Source organism: Microtus ochrogaster, chromosome 24 (assembly GCF_000317375.1).
Source record: "Microtus ochrogaster isolate Prairie Vole_2 chromosome 24, MicOch1.0, whole genome shotgun sequence".
Classification (NCBI taxonomy): Eukaryota; Metazoa; Chordata; class Mammalia; order Rodentia; family Cricetidae; genus Microtus; species Microtus ochrogaster.
In genome coordinates this window covers 7,390,733-7,401,867 of record NC_022024.1, presented here as the reverse complement: position 1 = coordinate 7,401,867, position 11,135 = coordinate 7,390,733, and positions in this window count along the sequence as shown.

Sequence of the window (11,135 nt, the reverse complement as noted above, 5' to 3'; positions counted from 1 at the left end):
CTTCAATTCTAAAAGTTTTTAATTTCCTTCTTGATTTCTGTCTTGACTCATTTCTTCAGCCTAGTAAGTTGCCCAGTTTCCATGAGTTTGTAAGCTTTCTGTTGTTTCTGTTGTTGATATCCAGTTTTAATCCATGAAGGGCAGATAAGATTCCAGGGGTTATTTCAATATTCTTATGTCTGTTGATATTTGCTTTGAATCCAAGTATGTGGTCAGCTTTGGAGAAAGTTCCATGGGGTGCTGAGAAGAAGGTATATTCTGTAATGCTTGTGCGGAATGTTCCGTAGATGAGTACTAGGTCTGTTTTATTAATGTTATTTCCAGCATTTTCGCTCCTGTCTGGATAACACGTCTATTGGTGAGAATGTGGTACTGAAGTCACCCCTTGTCACTCTGTGAGGTCAGTTTGTGATTTTAGCTGTTGCTATTTCTTTGATAAACGTAGGTGCCTTTGTGCTTGGTACATAAATCTTTAGAATTGCTAAATCCTCTTGGTAGAATTTTCTTTTAATAGGTTATAAGTATTCTTCCATATATGTTTTAGTTTAATGCCTATTTTTCAGGTATTCAAAGAGTTACACCTGCTTGCTTCTTGAGTCTGTCTAGAATACCCTTTTCTGTGTTTTTCCTCAATGGTGGTGTCTATCCTTTGTGGTGAGGTATGTTTATTGGTTGCAGCAAGATGAATTGTGTTTTCTAATCCAATCTGGTAGTCTATGTCTTTTATTGGGTAATTGAGACCATTATGTTGATAATTATTAATGAGCAGTATTTATTAATCCCTGTTGTTTTGTTGTGGAGTGTTTGACTTACTGTTCTTGGGTTATTTATTACTATATCCTCTTGGGGATAGTCAGTCTCCTCAGACTGAAGTTTCCTTTTCCCCTACTGACTAGTGTTCATGGTGATGGGAAGTACTCTTCATTCTTCCAAAGGAAAGAAGCTGTCATCAATATCACCCAGTTACAAACCCTATCATCTCCAAGAGAAACCTGCCTTCGAGATATACTGGTGCAATAATGGCACAAATGTTATTGGAGTAACAAGCCACTTTTTAAAATTGGGTTTAAGGCCTATTCTGTGAGATGAAACTACTGTAAAATGGTCACGAAACTGAGACTGCATGGGTCTCAGGCTTAGGAGAAATACTAAGGCTATTATTCTACTAAAGGAACATGGCAGTAAAATGTCTCCCATTGACATACTGCCCTACCCATAGATTGGTGCCGCACTCAGCCCATACCAGAGAAGCTTGCAGTAGATGGAAATCAATGCAGAGACTCACCATTGGTCAATAAGTAGAGAGTGAGAGACTTTGGAACCCGAAGTCCTAAATGAGATGTCTTCATCAAAGTTCCACCCTCACAGCTCAGGGATCTATGTAAAGGAGGCAGCCAAAATTTTTAAAAGCCAGAGGTTGTGGATAACTCCAAGTAACAGTGTCTGCCAGATACAATGGACTGTTCCATATATAAATGCACAGAGACTGGCAGCAAACCATAACCTGCACAAATTCAATCCAGACAGGGTCTCAGCACTGAGAGGAAGAAAAAGACACAAAATTCTACCCCTAGTCAAGATGCTATCTACAACTGATACCCTGTGGCCAAGGGACTTTTACCGGGAACCACGTTCCAGCTCAGGCCTCATGCCCAGGAATAATTGGCCAACACAAAACAAACTCACTGTCATTTTTGTGGAAGTTTTATTTTATCATCTTTTAGCAGTTTTGTCTTATTGGTAGTTTGCTCATTTGTTTTGGGTTTTTTTTTTTTTGGAGTTTTGTTGTTTTTGTTGTAGAGAAGAGAGAAAGAGACATATGATAACATAAATTTGAGTGGGTAGGGAAGCGAGAAAGAGGGTCTAGGAGGAGCTGGGGAAGGGAAAATAAAACCAAAGTACATTGAATGAAAAAAATGAAATTTAAAGAAAAGTTTGGATGTCTAGTGCTTTAACTAAAGTCTCAGTATTTGAACTCTACATCTGGATTTTGAAAACTCTGAGTGTGTTTACATGGTTTCTGGCATGCCTGTATTATAAACTTCATAGCTAATAAGAATTATAGGTGATACCATGTAGGCTAACCATTTTACCAAATGTTCTTATGTATATCTTATTAGATTATAAGTCAACTTGTCTGTACATAGGGAAACATGCTGAATGAAAAACTCTGGTCTAGGGCATACAATAGAACTATCGAGTCGTGAATATTTGTTTCTTGACACCAAGTTTCATATTTTTTTAAACGCATTGCTCTCCCAAGATATTATCTAATCTCTAACTGGTCTGACCTGCATGATGTAGTTTACGTAACTACTAAAGAAACCTCTCTTGCTGATACTATATTTTTTTAGCATACACACATTTCATGTGGTTCTTACAACAGCCCTCAGGAGAGCAACTCTTTCAGAGATGAAATAAATGAAGGCCCAGACAGGCTATGTAGTTTGTCAAATTTCCCCAGTCAGTCAGAAGCATGACCAGCATTGCATTTCTTTATGGGTTTTAATACTCAACTTCATTGCTGGTTTTGATATAGATAATTAAGATTCCTTAATCACTGTGTGTTTTATAGAAGAGTCTGGCAACTGAAGAAATATATCAAGAACCTGGTCATCATTCAAGCACTCAGGAGGCAGAGGCAGGTGGATCTCTGTGAGTTCGAGACCAGCCTGGTCTACAGAGAGTTCCAGGACAGGCTCCAAAGCAACAGAACTACCCTGTCCCAAAAAGCCAAAAGAACATGGTCATCATATGGTCATCATAAAGTCAAATTTGAAATTGCATATATTTTAAGGAATTTGAAAATATTTCCTTAAAGATCTGCTTTCAAATTCAGTTCTTATAGTAGGTATTTACGTAAATGAGTGAAAAGAAATTGATTGTTTTTTGTTTGTTTTGCTTTGTCTTGTTTTGTTGTTAAAAGAAAGAAAGAAAAAAAAACAGCAAGGGAATTGTTCTGCAGCCTACAAGTACTATATAACCCAAAGAAGCATTTGGTTTGAATTGGGGTTTTGGTCAAGCATTAATTGAAGTTATCTGAAATGTATTACTCTTTCACTAAATTAATAGATTCTTTCATTATTTAGACCTTGCATTGTGCTGCTTTATGAGCATGATTTGCTGCACTAATGATTAAAAAGGAAAACTGAGACACATCCATGAACAAGCCCACAGCAGAAGTAGAGTTCTGCCTCTATGCTTGAGGACTAGAGTTCCTGTCATCTTCTTCCCATCCCCATAGAAAGGTCAGTGTCATTCAGCAGCATGACAGCTTCATTTCGTCCAACCCACGAGAGTGAGAGATCAGTTCAGCCTGTAGTTGGAAATCCTTAGGGGTTTTGTGTTGTCTCAGTCTGACTGTGTGTGGGTAGATGAACAATTGACATTAAATTTTACTTATTTTAACTTTTATTATTTAAAGAGCTGGTTTTTCTTCTTCTTCTTCTTCTTCTTCTTCTTCTTCTTCTTCTTCTTCTTCTTCTTCTTCTTCTTCTTCTTCTTCCTCTTCCTCTTCCTCTTCCTCTTCCTCTTCCTCTTCCTCTTCTTCTTCTTCTTCTTCTTCTTCTTCTTCTTCTTCTTCTTCCTCTTCCTCTTCCTCTTTTCCTTCTCCTCCTCCTTCTTCTTCTCATTTTAATTCCATAATCATTGTATTTGCTTTTTCATCCCTTTGAACAGTAGTGTATCAGTTACACAAGTTGTCACTAAATGTATTTGTTGTATTGAGTCTCTTAGAAAAAGCAATTTTATTAAGTTGTTTTAAGGGGATGGATTATGTAACTAGATACCTTTCTACGTTCTCTTATGTTTAAGTATATTTTAAAAATTCAGTTATAATGTTATTTAACATGCAAATTATTTTGCTATACATAAAATAAAGTACAATTTTAAGAATTTAAATATATATATATGGAAAAGTAAAAACAAAATTTTGTATTTACCTATAAGGATAAAGATGAACAGTCAATGTAATTTTATTAGAAGTTAATTCTACAAATAAAAAAGGACAGAAAAAAGAGAAATTAATTTAACATGTTACTCTAAAGATTTGGAATTTTTTTTCAAATAGTATTAGAATTTTTATTTATTTATGTTTAAACATTTCTTTGTGTGTGTGTGTGTGTGTATGTATGTATGTATGTGCCCCTAAGTATATGCGTTTACACTATGTGTGTGTGGGAACCCCAGGAGGTCAGAGAGGCACTAGATACCCTGTTACTATAATTATAGGTAGTTGTGAGCTGCTATGTGGGTGCTGGGCACTGAACTAGATCCTCTTTTGAGAGTCATCAGTGCTCTTAACTACTGAGCAGTCTCTCCAACCAACCCTTAGAATTTGATTTATTAAAGAAATATAGTGGGTATTTGGCCCATATGCCATGTTCATCCATGTACCTAGACAAAAGCCATAGCAATATAGCCAGTCAAGTAAGAGTGTAGCAAGGATAGATACCAGTGCATTTCAGCGACTCCAGGATGAGGTGGGATGATCATTTAAGATGGGGAGGTCAGGACCAGCATGGGCACCACAGTACTGTAGTAGCTGAGCCTGAACCAATCAGCAAGCAAGGCTGCTCACTCTCAGCCAGTCTCATCTTGCTGTCTCAAACCTCCTCGAGGCTTCCTGTGGTTTCCTCTGCCTTTCAGGTAGAAACTGGCGCTCTGCCACTGAGGATCTGACTCTGCCATAGCAGGGCTTGCAAGGAAAACAAAGAAAGTCCAGAATGAGCCCTCGCATGTCTTAGGAAGCAGAGTCTTTGTCCTCACGTGAGAGAGATCAGCTAGCCAGGTTCCTCCCCATATGAATTTGGTATCAACTATTCATTGCTGATATGAGAACTTTGATTTTCCACATTTCGATGTGAAAAACAATGGAATTTTGGTTGGCCAGGTCAGACTAGCTTTGAGATTTTCCTTGAACAGGGAATTTTACATGAGAAAATGAGAGATTCTTTGTTTTTCACACAGTGCTGTTCAACCAAAGGCAAATTCTTCATCGTGAATAAGAAAACATGCTCATGACCCCAGCACAACACTCTCCTTTTTTATGAGAGGGAGTATTTCTCCTTTGACTATAACTTTAATTAAACTCTATTAACTTTAATTTAATTTAAGCTGTTTAAATAGTTCAGATGCTATTAAATGCAAAGAACACATTTTTTTTAAAGGTATTTAGTTTCTGGGCATTTTCCCTCGATCTCACACAGCCTTAATTATGCACCACTTATTGTTAAGTATATCATAAAATAAAATATAATGTATAAATTGCATTAATCTCCACCAAGTAAACTTGAGGCAGAGCCATGCACTAGCCAAAATCAGAGGCACAATAAATAAAGCAAAGTGCATAAAACATCCTCAAGCACTCTGTGGATGGTGAGCAGATTTTATTATATTCTTTTACTATTTCCATGGAAATGAGAGTAGTCATTTTAACGTACCCCATGTCATTATATAATATTCCCATCCTATTGTGTTATTCTCTATATCTTCTTTTTTTCTCTGCAGCTTTTTAATTGTCTTTTCCCCAAAGTGGAGCCTTCTCTGTATCTAGAATAATTTTTGCAAGCTTGCCAAGTTATATATTTTCCTTTCATAATTACTTGTACAATTACTGTACCCTGGCACGTATTAGTAACTAGGGAAACAGGGCTATTTAATTACATCCTAATGAACATTGGCAATTATCTAATTTTTAAAATCCATAGAAAATTAAGAAAATGCTCTCCATCAAGCCAAGGATTACTTGAATTCCATTTTCAAGCATCTTAATAAACTAAATTAACTCTCTCTAAAAGTATAGTTTTCATGTCACAGATGCTATATACACTTTAGCCTTTAGAATGTAGAATCTGTAATTCTCAGTTTGGAAGCAATTCTGGATGTCTTCAAGTTCATTTTTTTTTCCCTGTGGATTACTAACATGTTTTATTAAACCTTTTCTAATTTGCTGCACACACTCATTAATGAGACATTGCTTAAACATCTCCCGAGATGTAGTGCTTACCTTGTGTACACTGAACAGTTCTAATGATGAGTGGGTAGCCACTGATTTTGCATGGATTGTAACATTTGAGTCAAACTTGCGTTTGTAGAGTGCCAACCTAAAGCAATGGATGTAGCAATCCTACAGGAAGAAGACGGCATGACTGGAGTCTACCACACGAACTGTGCACTCAGCGGAGAGTTCAGATGTTCTGGTAGCCAGACAGCTGCTCTGCTGTGTACTTGGTGAGGCTCTGTAGCCGCTGTGTTGACCTTTGTCACTTTTAGCTCCGCAAATTGAATCTCTTTGACTTTGTACCTGAAATTTCTCTTCCTGTCCAGCCACTTTTGATTGACGTTACAGTTAAAAAGCTGGGGATTTGGCTGGTCACTTCCCAGAGGCTCTTGTGTTGGCCTAAACTTTCAGTTCTTTGTCTTCCTGTTCACGAGGAAGTCATCCCATGTCCAGCCTTGCATGCCGGAGCAGTCAGGTCCAGACGCCGCCAGTCAGTCCAGACTTGGAGCGCAATCCTGCCGGGATTATTAGAGCCAGGTACATAGGTCATGGGGATTAGTTGGTGACAGACATTTGAAAGGGTCCATTAAGAATTAGAAAGTCACGCTGATGAAGGCAGGAACTTCTCAAAGGTGGAGGTCACCTTGACCAGTCAGGATTCCACAGGAATCCATCTGATAGCACTTAAACTGTTGGTCTCTATCAACAAAATAATAATAACTATGAAAATTGCTATGTCCACATAGCTAACCAGCAAAGGCACTTGGGAAAGGTAAAATATAAATATCTCAATAATTTTATTATGTTTTTAGGAAACAATGCATTAAAGCAGTGTACTACTGCAAAACCAAATACAACAGTGATTTGAATATTATGAAAAGGAAAGTACCATGTTCAAAATGGTTTTATGCATTTTCTACTTTATATTATTGATTTTTATCTTTAAAAAAAGCAGTAGAACGTACAGCTGTGAGACCAGAGCTTTTTCTCCAGCTCTGAAGGACTGTTTTGTTCAAGTGTGGCTTTATTCCGTTGGTCCCCAGGGATACATAGGTCATGGAATTAAAGCCATATGGTGATAAAATCTGCGCACAGACATGGAACATGCAATGCCTCCCACATCCACGTCTCTCCCAGCTCTCAGAAATACCCTGTGGGATTTGCACTGTCATGCAGCAGTTTTGGGTGTGAGGAAGTGAACTTACAAGGAGTGAAGAATTGCCCTGGATACAAAACTAGTGGCAGTAAAGTTGGGGTTCAGTGCTGAGCCTCTCGGTCTTAATGGTCCCCATTCTAGAGCTGTGTAGCACTGTTGCTCCGGTAACAGAGCCGTGACTGCCAATAAAGATGAGAAAGTCTGGGGCGGCTGAATGGAAAACAGGGCTCAAAGCCACCAAGCACCACCTGCATCAGCTGTGCTATGCCGACTGGTGTGTCTACCATTCTCCAACACTAACAGGGATGTGCCAATGAATGACCAGGGAAGGAAGGATTTCATCCCCATTTCACACGGTAGCCACCGAGTTCATGTTCATGTTAGACTGCAAGGGGTTTCAGTCATCAACACAAATTTGTTTCTTAGTACTTCCAAGGCGAGAGTCACCAGCATGGTGACCACTCGGACTCTGTGAACACAACTTAGCTTCACCTCTGCCCATAGCAAAACACACTCTCATTATTAACCTGGGTGTCTGAGTGAAAGCAAGGGTAGTCAGAGTTTTAGGTATGATAAGTTGTGGGAGGTATCAGAAATAATACAGGTGAGATACAAAATGCTGTATGAGTTAGGAGGAAGAAAATATCATTTTAGTAGGTCAGTGAGGATTTTATGCAAAAATATGTTGGCATATTCCTAGATATTAATAGTTGAGTTTGGAGAAGGTAAGTTTGATAGCAGAAGGGACCTTTAGACTAAGGACTTTTGCTCTTCTATCATCTAAACCAAGACACAGAAGTGAACCAAGGAAGCACTTCCCACCGTTATACCAATGCAATGGACAAAGCTGGGATGGACCTCGGCAAACCACAGGCATACAAAGCAGAGGAAAGGGTAGAGTAGTTCCTTGTCTTGAGCAGGGAAGAGGAAAGATAAAACATAGAACTACGGAAGTGCACTAAGACTATATTGTACAGGACACGGAGGGTCAGGCAGTGTTTGACAAAGTCTGGTTTTTGATGGCGAGAATAGTTCACTGTAGGCCTGTCTCTCAGAGAAATACGTTTGACAGTAGAGAGTAAGATGAATGAATGGTAGACAACAGACCTTGGAAACCCTTTCTGAATATACCCAAGCTGTGCCCTCTTCCAGTAAGCCTTGCTTTGAAAAAGCCTTTCTTGTTCACAGTGTAAATCAGGACAGCTCTATGCTGTACTCTGATTTTTTTCTGCTCACATCTGATAAAACCAGGGGAAGACAAAACCCATCCAATGGGATATTTTCCTTTCAGTAATTTGAACTTTCTAGGAAATTCATTTTTCTAGAATGTTTAAGGTGGGCCATGAGCAAAAGGGTGGGAGAAAAGTTTAGAAAGTTGGTGTGTGGAGAGAGAATAGTGCTATAGATGTGTAAATGAAGTAGACGTAAGACACGCGTGTGCGTATGCGCATGTGTGTGTATGCATGCTTGGGTGTGTGTATGCATGTGTGCGTGTCTGTGCATGTGTGTGTTTGTATATGTATGCATGCATGCGTGTGTGTGCGCGCACACACACACTTGTAAAGAGAACACACAGGAGAGGTAAAGAAAGAGAAGAGGTCAGTTGTGCACTGAGAGTCTGTGATAGTGATCTTATCCTCCATGTGGCCACAGTATGTTATTTTTCTCTCTCTGACATGTATTTTTCCTGAGGTAAATGTGCCTGTTTTAGATGGGATATGAAGCATTCCCCAGTAGGTTCTCTTCCCGATTTCCGCTCTGCACTTCGAACACTCGAGAGATTGCCTTCTCAGAGCAGCCCCTTAAGGTTTCAAGCCCACCACGTCCTTTCCTGCAAATCCTTTCTCTTCAGGCTAAATGTTTCTTCCTTTGCAACACCTGTTCTGTCACTTGGTTCTTGTGAAAACAGAAACTCAAAAGTGAGTACCTTATTTCAAGAGACGTCTAGGCAGTCAGACAACATATTTTTTCATTTTTTAAATATTATTTTTTACAACCTGACCACAGTTTCCCTTCCCTCCTCTCCTCCCAGTCTCTCCCTCCCCCTCCCCACTGCCCTCCTCCTCATCCCATCCACTCCTATTCTGTTTCTTCAGAAAAGGGCAGGCCTCGCGTGGATATCAACCAACCACAGCATAACAAGTAACAGTAAGGCTAGACACCTCCCCTCGTATTAAGGCTGGACAAGACAACCCAGTATGAGAAAAAGGGCCCCAAAGTTGACAAAAGAGTCAGAGACAGCCCCTGCTCCCACTGCTGGGAGTCCCCGAAGACCAAGCTACACAACCATAGGATATATGCAGAGGGATTAGCTCAAACCCATGCTGGCTCCCTAGTTGCCAGTTCAGTCTCTCTGAGTCCCTAGGAGCCCAGATTAGTTAGTTCTGTGGGCGTTTTCTTGTGATGTCTTTGACCTCTGGGTTCTACAATCCTTCCCCTCTTCTCTTCCAAAGGATTCCCTGAGCTCCACCTAATGTTTGGCTGTGGGTATCTGCATTTGTTAAAAAAATATATATATTTAACCTATTTTTTTTCTTGCATCTCTTACCTACCAAGGCAAGAAAAATAATGTTTATTGTATCCAGGCCTGTTGTGGAATATTATTTTAACTAGGCAAAGATGTGCTACATTTGTTTATGCTGTGGAATGTTACTTTAACCATGTAAAGGTGTGACTTTTATTTATGCCGCATTTGTTTAATTATATAAAGATGTGTTTCTGTTTCACCTTGCCTGCCTAAGGCACCCAGTGGGTTTAATAAAATGCTGAGCAGCCAATAGCTAGGCAGGAAAGGGATAGGCAGGGCTGGCAGACCGGGAATAAGTAGGAGAAATCCAGGCTCAAAAAGAACAAAAGAAAGAAGAAGAGAGGGGAGAATGAGGGAGACACCTGGGACCAGCCAGGCAGCTGCCAGCTAGGAGACATGCAGTAGGACATACAGAAATAAAGGCACAAAGCCCCAAGGCAAAAGGTATATTGAGAGAAACAGGTTGGTTTGAGTTATAAGAGCTAGCCAGAAACAAGTCTCAGTTAGGCCAAGCATTCAAAATTAAGAAGTCTCCATGCTGTGGTTTGGTAACAGGTTGGTGGCCCAAAAGAAAAAGCCTGCTACACAGGCCTCTGCAGCTATGGAGCAGCTAAGGAGTGAGAGGAACTTAAAACATGTTCCTAAACAGTAATATGAATGCAGACATGTCTATCAACATCCCTTCCTAAATAAAAGGTATAAACTTACTAGGAGAGGATCCTTTACTACCCTTGTCTAGAAAAACGGCAAGATTTTTGAAACTGTTGAACTTTTCACGTGACCATGAGGGTGTGCTGGAGATACTGATAACGGAAAATAGAAGGAGTTTGGTTCTCAGATTCCATTGCCCAGTTGGTGGCCACTATACAAACTGTCACCACTACCCTCCCTGCTTCATGGGAAGGGAGAAGCTCTTGTATGTACGGCAATACCGTGCATATTTCTATATCTTGCATGCTGATCTCAATAGCTAAGAAACCATTAAGTTTTGCATGTAACACTTTTTATGACATTTGGTGCAGCACACACATGCCATGGCATTCATGTGGAGGTCAGTGGACAGCTTGGGGAGTTCTCTCCTTCCACCATGTGGGTCCTGGGGGTAGAACTCAGGTCTTCAGGCTTGGTGTAGAGCCTTTACCAGCTGAGCCATCTTACTGGCCGTAGATATTATACATTTATCTATTTATTTATTTATTTATTTATTTATTTATTTATTTATAAACAGGGTTCCTTTGTGTAGCTTCGGTGCCTCTTCCTGAAACTAGTTTTTGTAGACCAAGCTTGCCTCTAATTTACAGAGATCCACCAGCCTCTGCTTCCCTACTGCTGGGATTAAAGGTGTGCGCCACTACCACCCAGCAGATATTATACTTTTTTTTTGTTTTCTGTCAATATTATTTATTTTTTTAATTTATTTATTTATTAAAGATTTCTATCTTTTCCCCGCC